Raw genomic sequence first — 16,940 nt, 5'->3', positions numbered from 1 at the left:
CTCAATTTCCTCATCTGCAAAATCATGGTAACAGGATAATTTATGCAAAGTGCTCAGTGCACAGTAGGAATTATTACTTGTTATCCCTCACTCCTGTCTAATGGTATTCATTATAAAGACTCATTCGATAATTATACTCTTGTGCTATGAGCCAATCTGGACCTAGCTTCAGTGCCCCTTTTAAGAGGTAGAAAAAGTTGAGTATATAATAGCTACTCTTTTTTAGCATTTATGATAGATGTGCCAAGGCCTTGTGCATAGCAATTTTCTGTGCATTTATCCCGTTTAATTTTAACCATCTCCCCATGATTTAGAGCTTCTATTTCTAGTTGATGAAAAGTCAGAAAAAATTTTTTAAATCTATAGTAATGAGGGTGGTTTCTTTCACCCCATTCTGCTTTCATCAGGACCAATCTTAAAGCCCAGTGCTGTTTCTGCACTATTTTACTTATCAAAATGGTGTTATTGATTGGGCTTGGGAGCAAGTGCTAAGAGTGCCCCCTTTTGGTCCTGGAGAGCTTTACAGCTCATCCGGGAGAATTAGGTGTGAAGCCTCCTCTTTGCGAGCACATTCAGGGTTATTTGTGTCTCCTACTGTTGTGTCCCCTGGTCGGTCTGTATGTGGCTTTTACATTCCTTAATAAAGTAATAGACATGAAAGAATTCTGTGGCCGACGCCAGCAGCCACAGAGAACACCAAGTCTAAAGTCAGCAAAAGGTAAACATATGGAGCCATCCAAGGAATGTAGCAATAAAAATTGGAACATATGACGAAGCCTCCCCTCCCCCCTCTATTTTTCTGGGATAATTGTGTCAAGCAGGGGGAGAAAAGCATCTCTTCGCAGACAGCATGCCTTCATTGTGATCCGCTGTCATCTGGCAGAGGGAGCCAGTCAAGGAATCTTTCAAGAAATAGCCTTTATTTTCCCTTTAGTGTTCAATGACCAGAAATCTCTCAAATCAAATCCAAAGACAATTATTTATTTTCCAGACTTAATTTAATAGCAAAAACACCCCTGGAGGACTGAATGTGGTATTTGACTTTTATTTGGGCCACTCTGGGCATCACCAGCAGCTGTATTCTCCAAAGTGTGACTTTGCAGTGAGCTCCTTGGCTCACAGAGCTGTCCAGGGGCACTGGCTGGGATCCTCGTTCCCCACACAACAGCAGCCCTGGGCAGGGCCAGAGACAGCACATAAATAATGCTTCTCAGTGCAAATTTGACTCGGTATTTCTTCTCTGTGGCTCATAGTCTTCATTCTCATGAAGGAAAACACGACCCCGGTCTGTCCCCAGACCACCTTCCCAGCCTTGTCTGACACCACGGTGGCCCCTGCCGGCCTGTCTGCCCTGGCTGAGTGTTGTGTATCACTGCTTCCCTTTCTTGTCTTGCCTTTGCTCATGGCTTTACCTGTGCCTGCAACATTTCCATCTCTACCTAGACAATTGGTATTCAAAGAGTGTGCTTTGGAGTTCCAGTGATAGATTCAAATTATGACTTTATTACTGAACAATCCACATGCTTGGAGAAGCTGAACTGGCCTCTCTGTGCCTTTCCTTGTGTTTCCTCATCTGTAAAATGGAAACTATCATAGAGCCAACTTGCTTTATAGGGCTATGATGAGGATAAAACGAGCACATGGTCTAGCCAGTATCCAGCACATAAGCATGAAATACCTTTTAGTTATTATTGTAATTATTAGTAATCCCACTATGGAAGTCATACTTATGGTTCCACAGAGAGAGATCAACCTCATTTCTTCTATGAGACCTTCAGGGAGTCTCCTCCCCCTTTCCCAGCTTCCTTTTTATTCAATTGTCCTTCCACCTCTTTGGTTTTTGTTCCTTCATCATACCGAGTATTAGTCTGACTTGGAATAATTTCATTCATTTAACAGCCATTTACTAAGCACATACAATGTGTAAAGCATATTTCTGGGGATAGGAGGACCAACCAGATTTGGAGCTCCCTTTGAGGACCAGAGATACAAGGGATGCCATGGCTCAGGTTGCCCATAGTGCAAAGTCAAAAGTATCAAGTCCTATGAGAGACATGAAAGGAAGATGCTGTTGGGCAGGGGCTATAGAGAAAAGAGAGGTCAATGTAAGTTGGGGTGATTAGAAAAGGCTTTATGGAAAAATGGTGTTTGCAGTAGACTCCTTGGGTTGTATGCATTTAAAGACGGGGAGTGGGGAGAGAAGAGCAAAGCAGAGAGACAAGTCGCTAGTTATTTGCATCTATTACCCCAACTAAAATGTCAGCCCCAGGAAGCTGAGGCCATTTCAGAAAGTATGTCACCTTGCCATTAGCATGTCAAGAGGTCACACTGAGACCAGGAAAGAGAACCAAGGGCAGCATGGATTAAAGACTGGGGAGAATGAAAATATGGGGAGCAAAGGGCTGGCCCCTTGAGGGTGTGACTGGCAAGGGCAAATGGATAATCCCAAAGGTGGGTTTGTTACTCTAGAACATTCCAAGTGGTACTCTAATTCATTAGTTTCCTCCAAGGGGCAGAGTGAGGGCCTGCAGTTGTGTCTAGCGATTAGTCCACCAAAGTAATGGGAATTGTTCTGAGCTTCTGACAGGGACAATAGAAAGCGGGCCCGGCCCTAGGTTAGGAGTTGACTAGGGTCCTGAACAAGAGGGTTAGAGAGGGTAAAGCCAGACTCCTGTCCCGCATACACCAAACCCAGGGACCCGAGGAAACAGTGGGATGAGTAACCCAGCAGGGAACCTGGGGCCTGTACTGTGTCCCAGTGCTGAAGACCAGGTTTGTATGCCACCATACTGAGTCTCAAAGAAGCTGCAGCTTGAATGTGCATGTGTGCTACAGTGGTGTGTAACAGAAGCAGCATGGATTCTGTGGCCATCACGCACGGACTGAACTCACTAGCTCCATGGCTGAGCAAATCATTCAGTACTCTATACCTCAGAGCTTTTATCTGTCATATGTGGAAATTCACACACATTAGGATCAAAATAAAAAATTATGTAGACTTTAGAGTGTGGTTCACAGACCAGCAAAATTGTCTGTGAATTTATTAGAAATGTAGTCTCAGGCTCCATCCCAGACTTACTGAATCAGAATATGAATTTCAACTTGATACCCCAGATGATTTATATGTACCTTAGAGTTTGTTAAACACAGGACTAGATTAAAAGTTGGCATACTTCCTTTGTTTTCTGCACACAATGGATTCCTAGTCTGCTGGTCAGCAGGTGTCACTAACTGCCAGTTCACTTTCAGAAGATGCTTTCTGGGCATTCTTACTGAACCCCCAGAGTGGAACTGAACCTAGTGGGGAATACCTCTCATAATTTGTATTGACTTGCAGTGACTGACATAGTATTTTTCTCTGTCTCTCTGTCTCTCTGTGTCTTTGTCTCTGTCTCTCTCGCTCTCTCTCTCTCTCTCACACACCACACACACACACTCGTGCACACAGGCTTATATACATAATGTACACAAGGCCTCCAGAAAAAATCAAGCTTCAGTTTGTTAATCCATGAGCAGCAAGGTCTCTCTTTACACCTAATTACTCCTAACTTCTTGACTCATTTCTTAGATTTCCAACCTGACACACCTACTGATTTCATACTTGAATGTGCTTTTCACTTACAATACTGATTTAAAGTACAGTTGTCTTGATTCTCACTGGATAAAGGCCCATATGGCTCCTTGCTACAGTGAGAATCTTCTGTGTGTTTTTGGGGGATCTGAAAGAGGCTGGACTCTAAACCTGCAGAACATAGGTCACAGAGCACTCTCCCTCACTTTCTGCTCTGGCCCACCAGATGACACTGGTATATTCCTACCCCTGCCCTCGTCATCATCCTCAAGCCTAACCATTAAAATCCAATTTTGTGAGGCTTCGGCCCAACTTCCTCTGAGATGCTCAAGGAAGGAGCTGTTCTACATTCTCAGAGTTCACTGCTGGAAGATGCAGCCACTCTGGTTGACATGGTATAGGCAGAAACAGTCAAGAGCATGGGCTACAGAATGCAGCTGATAGATTCAGCATTAGTTAAAATGTCTCTGACCATATATTTAGCCGCTTATTGTGTAACCTTGAGCATGTTATATAACCTGCCCATGCCTCAGTTTCCCTGTGCATAAAGTAGGGGAAATAATGGTACAGGTCTCAATGAACTCTTCCAAGGAAAATGCTTAGTATAGTTCCTGGCACATAATAAGTACTCAATAAATGTTTGCTATTAATATTAGGCTCACCTTATACAAAGAGGTTACTCTCTGCCCTCCTTTTCCATTTAATAAGCAAACAGACAGCTCAGACTTGGAACAGAGTTCTGGTGAGCTCCACCCAAATGGAAGCCAAGTGGTGCCTCATAATCCCTGAAAAAACAACAGGTAACCTCCAAACTACACACCCACAAGAGCCAAGACCAATGCTTTAGTGCCCATTCGTCCCCCGTCTGGCTTTCTATAGGAAATATCACCACTTTTTTTCAGCGACTATAATTTGTGGATTAATTAGACTATTTGATTTTCTTTCTCTTTCTTTCTGATGGCCAGAGGGCCTCATTAGCACCTCCATTAGCATTTCGTCACGGAGGGAAGAAGCCGTGGTGAGTTCCAATAGTTTGAAGCAGAAGAAGGGAGTAGAGGATGAATGAAGTTTTCTCTCTGGGATCCTGAACTTGAGATGTGGACAGGAATGAAAAATTTATCCATTCACATACCATATGTTTATTAAAACTCTGTATATACATACTATGCTTCTAATCATTGTCAGGAGTAGAAGCAGCAACTGTAATTGAGAGCAAGAAAAATATACATAGAAAAGCAAATCCATGATATGGAAGTAAAACAGCAACAACAAAGCAGATCTTAGGCACACGTTTCCGTCCTTTCAGTTTCTTCATCTATAAAATGAAAGTAGGCTATCATAAAGTTATAAAACTATAATTTCAAGGTTGGAAGAAGCCGTAAGGTCTTCTAGGCCAACATTATGTTCTACTAGTTCCAATGGTTAAAACTTAGACGATATTTTACTGAGACTCCATCTCCCTGTAACTTCCTCTTGCTGGTAGTATTTCTGAAAGCTGTCCAAGTCTCAGAAAGCCACTACTCAGACTGTTTAATTCTAGGGGTAGATTCCTCTTATGCCAAGTTTTAGAATGTCAACCTGTTAACTGGCCAGATCTGATCTTCAGCTAGCAGGTACTAGTGAGTATGCGTCAGTTAAAGTACCTTTGTACTAGTGTTAGATAACCAATGGCCAAACTACCTCCCCTTCAGCAACCTCTGCTACCCCAAGCCCCAGCACCTTCCTGAGGAATCTCTAACTTTCCCACGGTCCACAAACCAAAGGCTTAACGTCTAGTACAGCAAGGAGGCCCTCTAGGGCTCCATGTTGGCCCTACAGCCAATATCCTTTCTAACTGAGTCTTGTTTCTGCTGTATTGATTGCTGAAATATTTTCATATAACCCATGTTAATGACCCCTTTGTTCTCTGGGTCACATGGACTAACTCTAAATATTTTTCTATAAGTATATTGAGACAACTGTCCAACCTAATAACCCTGAATATTCCCATTTTCATATCTCTCCCTTCCCTTTTTCACCCCTAGCACTCTCCCACTGAATGCATTTCATTTGGTCACTGTCCCTCTTTGATGTGATATTCCTGGTGAAGCCTGAATCACACACAAGAGAGCAAAAGTCCCTGTATAATGAACATTTTACCTCTAGCAAAATAGCCAAAGATAATGTCATCTTGAAGAGGCTATCAGATGCAAAATTCTAAGAAATGAAAGACAGAAAAACACAAGGCATTACACAACTAACATCCAGGACATGATTAAGCTAGCTGAGTGCTCTTAGCTCACAGAATGGGAATCATTAACAGTAAGGCACTGATTCCCTGAAAGACGTTCAACTTAGAGTCTTGAGGAATATGATTATATGTGGGTGAAACTATATGAGCAAAGAAGAGAAAGCAAGAACAATTCCAAGGTGACACCAGGAAAAAACAAGTAAAACACACTGCTTGGAATAAGATTTTTCAAAACGAAGCAGGAAGAGATTAAAAAGATGAAAGGGTAGGATGGGGACATCTGGACATTATTTTTCAAGTATATGGAGGGATTTTTATCTGGGTAGTGATATGATCAAAGTGCAGTTCTGAGAAGATTAATTACTAAGTGCTATGAGTGAGGAACTAGGAGGGTTAGGATATAGTTTAAAATGTCAGGGAAATGGGAAAATTAGATAAATTCAAAAATCATTAAAGAGTTGGAGTAATGATGACTAAACAGATGAGAGTAGAGTTGGTGGAATGGGGCAAGGATTATAGGAATCAAAATGATATTAGAGTTTTGATAATTCTAATATTAGCCTGGACTGGAAGAAAAAATAGCCTACTGCCAGGAAGAGAACACTTAAGAAATAGAGCTGATAAAGGCAAGTTAATATACAAACCTCCTGAATTCAAGGTGATGGTGCAACCATCATTGGAGGTGTCAAGAAGACAGCTGAAGTTGTGAAAGAATTAGTGCATTCCAGGAAGTTCTCTATCAAGGTAAATTACTCATCATATCAATTGGCATTGCGATTTTTCTCTTATTTTCATGCTTGTCCAAGTTTTGTCCAGACAAGGCTACAGCAATCAGGTGGGCATTTTTCCTGGGTAGGAGAGTCATAAGAGTTGGATTCCATTAGGAATGGCATATTCCAAGATTGCCAAAGACCATTACAATCATTCTAAAAGAAATCCTAAGGGTTGGATTCAATTGAGAATGGCATATCCCAAGATTGTCAAAGACTATAATAATCACTCTAAAAGAAATCAAGGTCAACTGTAGGGAGAAAATATCATAGATCAAGTCCAAAGGATGATGAGAGGATGGGCATAAGAGAACAGTGAAAAATGTGGCATGTGGAAGGGCAGAATGGAGTGAGATGTAGAAACAGATCAAGTCAAGCAATATAAGCTCAAGGCTGTGAATGGCAGGTTGATGCTGGGGAACTCCCTTTTATGGAATGATAATGACAATGATGACAACAGTAGATGATTAAAAATATGGCTGAGTAATGTAATCGAAATGGTAAACCCATGTTGAAAAAATGAATACATGTTGATGATGGAAGAATGAAGCATCATTTGAGAATTAGGCTTAGGAACAGGAAACCTAGTTAGCTATTTGAAGCTTAGATTAATGGATACAACATCCCTGCCAGCAGTGAAAACCTAAGAAAGGATTTGACTAACAAAAAGCACACAGCTGTGTGGAGTGAAATAAGTGCTACCATTTATTGGGAGCTGTCTATGTTCCAGGTGTGATAATAATGATTTTTCATATGCTATTTCTCATCATTGCAATAATCCTGAAAAGTAGGATGAGGAAACTGAAGCTTAAAGCAATTAAATAACTTAATCTACACACGACAGGTCCAGGATGTAGTTCATGTTCTTCTGCTACCCTGTGCTTAGTAAAACTTTCAACATTGGCTCAATCTATACACAAAAGGTGCAGGAAAAATTATTAAAGTATAATTGGAAATTTGGAACATAAATCATTACTTTCATACTTCACTTAATTCTTACCAATAGTCATAAGTACTCCTTTAGCGTTTTCTATGAGAGACAAAATGAACCATGTTTTTTTCCCTTCTAGTTACTGCCCTATTACAGATTCTTCTCTACCAAGCTTTTAAAAAGAGTTACAACATTTATAACATTTTTCTGCCTCCATTCCATCATGTTCTGCTGGCCTGGTGTAGTCTCTCACGCCACCTGAACACATAGCTGTCCAGAAGGTCACTAATAACCACCAGGCCTCTCAATCCAAAGCACCTTCACCGTCTTAGGCCTCTGAGTGGCATTCACAACTGTTGATGGCTCTTTTCCAGGAAATGCACTTTTTTTTCTGGCTTCAGGAGCATTACAAGCTCTTGGTTTTCCTCTTGCTTGGTTGTTTCTTGACTGCCTTGTCTTTCTTTATCTTGCCTTTAAATGTCAAAGTTCCTCAAGGTCTAGTCCTAGGTCTTCTCACATCATGTTTTTTACCCTTCCTCTAGGCAATTGTGCCCATGATTTCAATGATCTCTGGAACTCTGAAATTTATACATCGAGCAGATCTCTGTTCTAAATTCCAAGCCCATATTTCCAACTGTTTATTCTATGTCTCACAGATCCCTGAAGATCAACATGTCCAAAACAGAAATCATGTTTTCTGTCTTATACCCTCCTTTCCACTTCCCCAAACCTCCATGCTCCTTAAGAAAATAGCACAACTGTCTTCCTGTTACCAAAACTGGAAACCTTTTTGTGCATCACTTTCCATTTCATGTTAATCAACAGTGCATCTTGATTTCATTTCTTAAATATCTTTCAAATCAATAGATAAATTCATTATGAACAGAGCCCAAATCTCTTTTGCTCATAACAGTCAACTTGGTAAACTACATGGTATGCCTAGCAAAGACAGCATGCTCAATAAATATTGTGGACTGACTAAATAGATGAATAAATGATGTAATATATGTTCACTTTTTAATATCCCCTGTGATTCCCCAGTATAAGTTACCATTATTTCACATCTGGACTACCTATCTCAGAGGATTGCTAGGAAGATTAATTGTATGCTAATACATGTAACATATCTGAGCAGTGACTGGAATATCATAAGTTCTTAATAAATGCTGTGTATCATCATCAATAGCAGCAGCAGTTGCAGCAGCAGCAATATTAGTAAGGAACTAATAGGGGACATAAGTAAATATCACAGAATCTAAGATATAAGTATAAATGTACCTACTTGATTTTATGACAGATATTTCTATGCAAATCAGGTATTCTGAAAAAGGATTTGAAAGTCAATAGATTGTGGAAAAATGAAAACCTTCCTTCTTTGCTGGTGGAAGTGTAGTATGTTGTGGCTGCTTTTGAGAGAAGTTTAGAAAACAGGTCCTCAAAGAGTAAAATATAGAGTTACCATATGATCTAGAGATTCCCCTTGTAGATGTATATTCAGGAGAAATGAAAACATATGACCTTGCAAACTTGTGCTTGAAGGTTCATTGTAGTATTATACATAAAAGCTGAGAAGTAGAAATAATAAAAAATGTCCAACAACTGATGAATGAATACAACAATGTAATATATCCATGTACTGGAGTATTATTTTACAATACAAAGGAAGGAAATACTAAAATATGCAATAATGTGAATGAACCCTGAAAACATCATACCAAATGAAAGAAGCTAGTCACAAAAGACAACATACTGTATGATTCTATTATAAGAAATGTGCAGAATAGGCAAACCTATAAAATCAGAAGGTCAATGAGTCTGGTAGCCAGGCCTGGAGAATTGGCAGAAATGGAGAGTGACTGCTAATAGGTACTAGGTTTCTTGTTGGAGTTAGGAAAATGCTCTAAAATGGATTGTGGTGATGGTTGCATAACTTCATGAATATATTAAAAACCATTGAATAGAACACTTTAAATGAGTAATTTTGTATGGCATGTAAAAATATAGCTTAAAAAAAAAAACCTTACAGAACAACAAGAAAAGGGAAGAATCTGAGAAAATTGCTCTCTTAGGATACTATTTGTCCTTGCCTATTCCTTTTCCAGTTCTCATCTTGGCTATCTCCTGTGTAATTGGCAGATCATGAGAAAGAAAAGAAAGTCTAATTTTAAAGTAAATCAACATCTGAAGCCTTCTCAAGATGAATTTCTTGCTCAGTAAAAACTTCTCTAGAAGATAATTAGATTTTGCAAATGCCTTGGGCAGTGTTTTTGTGGCCCATCCCATTTAGAGGGAAAACTTAGTGGCACTTATTTAAGTACTTTTGCAGTCCAATGATGACTACTGTGAGCTCACAATCTATCTTCTACTAATTTTTGTCCATTAGATTAGTCTCCTAATGATGCATCTAAAATCAGGTGTCCTTTGCGATATTACTGAATGAAAGTCAATCACTTCATTCTTTGTCACTACATGTATGTATAGAAAATTCAACAAATAGTTATTGAGGGAACATTATGTGCTCGGCCCCACTTGAGGGTCTAGGGACATGGTGATAAAAAAGACTGACAGTGGTCCAATCCTTATGGGTTTAATAAAGGCATAAATTTATAATATAATACCATGGAGTTATAAGAATTCTGAAGAAAAAAATGAAGAAAATAAGGCAAGAGCAGGAGATATTTTAGATAAAGTGGTCAAGATGGAACTGTCTGAGAAGTTAAACATTTTTTAACTTTTTATTGAGGAAAAATGTATATAAGATAATAGATAAATTTTCACAGAATGAGCACACATGTATAACTAACTCCCAGATCAAAACGATAGAATACAACCAGCATTCCAAAAGCCACCTTCATGCTCCCTGCAGTCACCACTCCTTAGAAAGGTAACCGTGACTTCTACCATGAGAAAATCACATTTTAACTTAATGCAATCTATTTTGTCTTATCTTGCCTTCTGTCTTAATCTGTTTGTGTTGCTATAAAGGAATACCTGAGACTGGGTAATTTATAAAGAAAAGAGATTTATTTGGCCCATGGTTCTGCAGGTTGTACAAGAAGCATGGTGCCAACATCTGCTTCTGGTAAAGGCTTCAGGCTACATCATCTCAAGGTGAAGGGGAGCCGATGAGAGAGGAGGCAAAAGAGAGAAAAAGAGGTGCCAGGCTCTTTTCAACAACCAATCTTCATGGGAACTAAGAGTGAGAACTCACTCACTTTCTTAAGAATGACATTAAGCCAGCCATGAGTGGGATCTGCCCCCATAATGCGAACACCTCTCATCAGGCCCCATCTGCAACACTGGGGATCAGATTTCAACATGAGACTTGGCAGGGCCAAACACACCATATGCAAACTATACCACCTTTCATTTATCCACTGGGTTGTAAATCCTTTGAGTGTAAAAAAGTACATCCTGTTTATAGTAATCCAATATTTGCTATATAAGGCCCTGTTGTGTGGAAGGCACTAAATGCCACAAAAATAAATAAATAAATAAATAAATAAATAAATAAAACATTATGTCTGAATTCAAGAGATTCACAGTCTAGTTGGGGAGACATATGTAAAAACAATGAATGCAATCCAGCATTCGGTATAAATACAGATAATTTTAAGAAATCTGAAAAAGAGGATGCTCAGTCCTACCTGGAGAGGTGGCCAGAAAATGTCAGGAAAGACTTCGGAGAGGTGGTGATGTTTGAACTGAGTTATGAAAGATTTCCATTACCCATATTGGTCACTGCAGTGCCCTATGCACAAAATAGTTAATGCATATTTGGGAAATGGAACATTCAATGTTGTCCTCTAAAATGCAATAGGATAGCTAATAGGGAAGGAGTTAGAGAGCCTTGACTGTGCACACTTGACTCATGCCTTACCATTTCCCTGTGGGACCAGGGTGTCAAGAGAACCAGAACTCTTCTCACCAGAGCTAAGAAAACTGGGAGTCCTGTGACTTCTAGCCACAATGATAATTCAGTCATTTGAAATTATCCTTTCTCCTGTATGCTGGAGCATTTTCTTCCCAGACATTTTAGTACAAGGTCCTTTTGCTATAAAGTGGACCAAACCAAAGGAGAGGTATATGTAAGCTTCGGAAGAATGAGTCTTCAGATGATCTCTCATTATTTTTCAATTAAATTTTATTTTTAAATCATATAAGGAATAAACTTTTCAAACTCAACAGTCTTCCTTATGGTTATAACTGTTTTGTTTGGCATGAATCCTTCAATTTACGTGCATAGATTATTAAAATATACAATTTTGTTGTGTGAGAGTGTGAATTTTATATGATTGGTATACACTAGATGTGGTGTCTCCAACTTGCCTCCTCTCTGTGTTCTGTTTTGAAGAATTTGGCATGTCAGCACTTACAGATCTGCCTCATTCATTTTTTTTTTTTTTTTTTTTGAGACAGAGTTTCGCTCTTGTTACCCAGGCTAGAGTGCAATGGGGCGATCTCAGCTCACCGCAACCTCCGCCTCCTGGGTTCAGGCAATTCTCCTGCCTCAGCCTCCTGAGTAGCTGGGATTACAGGCACGCGCCACCATGCCCAGCTGATTTTTTGTAGTTTTTTAGTAGAGACGGGGTTTCACCATGTTGACCAGGATGGTCTCGATCTCTTGACCTCGTGATCCACCCGCCTCGGCCTCCCAAAGTGCTGGGATTACAGGCGTGAGCCACCGCGCCGGGCCGCCTCATTCATTTTAACATCAGTTTACTATCCCATTTCATGGATAACATGCTAAAGTCCCTGCAATTGTTCATCAATACAACCAATGTCACAGCAGACAACCTTGATTGTGGCTCTTCAAATACAAATCACAGTGATTCTCCAAGGTAATAACAAGGAGAGGAATTGCTGAGACAAATGGCACAACACACTTGCATTGAAATTTTAATAGAACTGTATTAGTTTTCTATTGCTGCTGTAATAAACTACCTGTACCACAAACAATGGCTTAAAACAATACAAACCTATTATCTTGGAAGTCTGACATGGATCTCACTGCACTAAAATCAAGGTGTTGCTATGGCTATGTTTCCTTCTGGAGGCTTTAGGGGAGAATCTGCTTCCTTGCCTTTTTCATCTTCTGGGCTGTACATACTCCTTGGTTCATGTCTCCTTCCTCCATCTCCAAAGCCAGCAATGGCAGCTTGAGTCTTCAAAGCACACTGGCCTTGCTGTCATTATTTCTCCTACTCTGACTTTGATTCTTCTGCCTCCCTCTTTCACTTTTAAGGACCCTTGAGATTACATTGGCTTTCACTGGATAATATAGGATATTCTCTCTATTTTAAGGTCAGCTGATTAGCAATTTTAATTCTATCGGTAAACTTAATTCTCCTTTGCCATGTGACCTAGCGTATTCACAGGCTCTGGGGATTGACATGGATATTTTTGGGGTAGGAGCATTATTCTGCCAAGAGCTGTCCAAAGTGCTTTCCAAATGTGTGTATTAATTTCTCGCCCTTCACACTATGTGTGAGAGTACCTATTTCCTTATACTCTCACCAGCACTTGATGTTATGCTATAAAATATTTGCCAATCTGGTTGATGAAAAATGAACTGTTCCTAGTCCATTATGGGCACTCAAAAATCCTTGTTGATTGCATAAACTATGGACTAGTGTCTTGTTTTCCCTAATTACTAGCAAAGTTGAGCATCTTTTCACATGTGTGTTGGCCATTTGTACTCCCTGTTCTGCGAATTATCTGGCCTTCACTTTATCCCATTTTTCTCTGGAGGTGTCATTTCTTTATTGATGTGCAAGTGTTCTTAACCTGATTATTTTTTTCTAAAAGCTGTTATCCAAAATCAGAAACAAGAAATAAAAAGGTGCTTTTGCAGACTCATTCTTCATTATATTTTTCTCAGTTTAACTGAAAGGTAAAAAATAATGCAGAAAATATGAATATGGAAGAAACATGGACTTGCAGTTGGAGGCAAAGATCCCAGTTTTGGTTCTCTTGCTTGGGTAGCTGTATGATCTTAGGTAAAGTCACTTCTTTGTGAGTCTTGGTTTCTCATCCATACAGTGAAATATTTGTATTCCATGGCCTCTAAGATCCCCTCCTGTTCTGATATACAACTAGTTTACAATTAGAAGATAATTTTTTTTTTAAAGAAAAAGAATAAAGGAAAGGAAGAAAGAGGAAGAGGAAGAGGGAGAGAGAACAGGGGTGTTGCTTTATTGCCCGGGCTAGAATGCAGTCTAAAACTGGGTATGCCTGTAATTGTGTTTAATAATAGAGACATAAAAAATAAATAAATAAATAAATAAATAAAAATTAGAAGATAATTAATCACTTCCCTCTGGCTAACTGGACTCTCCTCTACAAAGGATCAATGAATTTCCCTGCTCAACTGCCACATAGACACTGCTCAAAGACTATTTCTCCTTGTGGGTGTATGACTGTCTATTTGACTTATGATAACAATAGTCAGAGTAGCTATTGTGTTTTCTATTATTGTGGCTAACATTTATAGAGCCCAACATTTATTTTTCAGGCACTGTGCCAAAGAATAGATATGTACTATTTATTACAGCAGTTCTGTGAAAAAGGCAACATTAGAGTTTCCAGGTGAGAATGTTGAGATACACAGAAGCTGTGGAACTTTTCCATGGTCCCACAGTACATGTCTGGATATTCAATCAAAGCTTGTACAGTCTGACCCCACCAGTTTGTTTTCTACACAGCATGCAACAGGCTAAATAGAGCCCTTTCCAAGCTTTTATCTTGCTAAGTTTTAACATAATTAGTACTGCCTCATTAAAGAAGCCAGCCTGGGGCTCCTTTTCATTGTGTGTGCAGTTCTGAGCTTAAATGATCTCGTTTTCTTTCATTCTGTGGGTTCTGTACAGTTCTCAATGACTGTATGTTGCTTCATCTGAGAGGTTATTACACAAAAAAACTAAAGATAAGGCCAGGTCTACCTCACTCCCAACCAGTGGAAATGCAGCAGAAATCAATGATGGCATGGTGATTTTCTACCCACCAGGTTGGCAAAAATGAATGATGAATAATATCAGCGGGGGCGAAGGCATGGCAAAAAGGGCACCAATTAGCAGAGTACTTTCAGAAGGTCACATGATAGTGTCTTTGACAATATCAAAGTTTAAGTTGCAAAAAAAGTTTAGCTCAGTTAATTGCTCTTTGGGAAATTCATCCTACAGAAATACTACATCATACAGAAATGCTATAGAAGTACAAACACACACACACATATCAATTACATACACACCCACCCATACACATATACGTGCATGTGTATATACATCTGATACATATCTGCTGTTGTCAAGAAATGGAAACTATCTAAACTCTAACAATAGAAGAAAAGTGAAATAAACCATGGAAATCTACATAATGGAACACTATACAATAGTTTAAAAGAAATTAGGATATATCTACACATACTGGCATAGTTCTCCATAACTTAAGTGGAAAAAAGCTTGTTGCAGACCAAAATATATAGTGTGATTCTATTTAAAAGTTTAAGATAATCCAGCCCCATGTGAATTTATTTTTATATATAATCTCTGTGTGTGCTCCTGTTCATTTTTAGAAAACATTATCCAGTCAATGGTGGTTATATCTAGAGAGGGAAGGGAATAGGTTTGGCTTGGGTACCTGGGCTAAAAAGAGAATTTCACTTTTAACTGCTTATACATCTGTTCTGCTTGGCTATTTTACAATCAAGTATTACTTTAGTAATTAAACATCAAAAATGCTAGAAAAAAGAAAAGACCAGTGGCTGGAGAAAATTGATTTTAATTTTAACCAGACTAGATTCTCACATTAATGACTCATAAACAGTAAATCAGATTAAAATAGCAACTACAGCTAAGCTTCTGTCTTCACCATTCTGGAGGGAGGCCATCCCTTTGTAAGTCAGCTCCCTCAGGAATGATATTAGAATGGTTCTTAGCCATGAACAAGCTCTGGAATTATACCATGCATAACTCTTCCTGGATTGCTAAAAATGACTTCTTGCTCTAATAAAAGACTGCATCATAACAGCAATGGTCCTAAATGTGTGAATAATTTACATATCACTATAACGATTTTTTGTCAATAAAGACTTGCATGAACAAATTTAATATATAAGGTGAAGATAATTTCATCTGTACTTAGCCCCTTATGAAATTCTGCCATGCACTTAAGTAAAAATACCTAGTCCAGGCAACTCTTTATTCAGATCATAGATTTCTCCCTCAGATTACCATTTTTATCCCTGGTTCAGCAGGTTGTGCCACTGCAATAGCAGCCATTCTACTCGTTATGATTTCAAGTGCTCTTCTGAGTTAATGGAATAAACTCAATGAGTTATGCCACCAGTGTTTGGCCACCTTTTTTTTTTTTTTTTTTTTTTTAAAAAAAAAAAAAGATGTACTTTATAATTATGTTAGCTAGTTACCTAATAATTTTAGCATTAATTGTCAGACTTTTTCTTTCTGACCAATACCATCAATTTTCATTTTTACATACCCAAAACAGGTAATTTAACAAATTTAGAACTATAGAAGATGTCAGCTAAAATGCTTATTTTGGGGGTTTGCTTGTATGTTTTAGTTTTATTCCAGCACACATTTGTATGAAGGGATTTGTTCCTTCCCAGTAATCCAGCTTTACTACAGCAAATCTTTTTTTTTTTCTTTTTTTTGCTACGTATGAGAAATTTTGCCTTTAAACATTTACTTGTATTACTTTTAGGTATGGCATACCTGGCCTCAGCAAAAAGCAATATGATCATATTTCAAAGAGAGAAAGAGACTCACAGGCAGGGAGTAAGTGGCGTTTGAGCAAATCCAATTGATGTGTGCCTGGGAAAGATGCAATGAGCAGCCCACTGATCTCTGCAGACCAGGGTTCAGTTAACCAGGGAGAAAGTGATTACTCCTTTCTGGAGGTAGAGGTGAGCACGTGGGTGGGAATGGGCCCCAAGCCAGTGGGGCAGATATTTGGATTCCCTCCAAGTTAAAGGAAGGAAGAAAATGGATTCCCATTCAAGTTTGAAAGGCCACCTGCCAGGCTACTAAGGGCCAGGGGGAGTGGGCCAGATGAATGAGACCAAGAGCTACCCCTAAAACCTGAGAAAGAAGGGCAGACTTACCACCTCGGGCTCAGAGATGGCCTGTCAGTGCTCCCAGCCTTCAGGCTGTTCCCCTGGGCTCCAGCTTGAGGCTGCCCAGCCAGCTTTGTTTAGAGACTCTTCACCATGGTTTCCAACCAGGAACTGGGAGCTCCGTGCAAACACGGCTACTGTAGTGGCATGCCAGGGTGAGGTTCTTGGTCACTGTGTGGGCAGGTGGCATACTTTCTCCTAGGAGTGTCCTCAAGGCGGTAAGGGATCTGATATTTTAGGTTAGGACTTTCCCCACTTTCCTTTCCTGTAAACTGTATTGTTGGGGTGAGTACATTGTTACCTGT

The 16,940-nt window shown here is 39.4% G+C and overlaps 1 protein-coding gene across 1 annotated transcript in view; it reads right to left on the bottom strand.

Annotated features, from left to right (window-relative positions):
- Positions 1–16,712, bottom strand: part of ANKFN1 (ankyrin repeat and fibronectin type III domain containing 1) — a 380,611-nt gene extending 363,899 nt beyond the window's left edge. The window contains exon 1 of the mRNA XM_032280102.1: positions 16,624–16,712. The gene's annotated coding sequence lies outside the window, so the exon portion shown is untranslated. The remainder of the gene's footprint in view (positions 1–16,623) is intronic.
- Between the last annotated feature and the right edge of the window lie 228 nt (positions 16,713–16,940).

Source organism: Sapajus apella, unplaced genomic scaffold, assembly GCF_009761245.1.
Source record: "Sapajus apella isolate SASKATOON/1434 unplaced genomic scaffold, GSC_monkey_1.0 scaffold12, whole genome shotgun sequence".
Taxonomy (NCBI): domain Eukaryota; kingdom Metazoa; phylum Chordata; class Mammalia; order Primates; family Cebidae; genus Sapajus; species Sapajus apella.
Note: the sequence above shows the minus strand (reverse complement) of the source record. Positions and strands in the feature narration are given on the sequence as shown.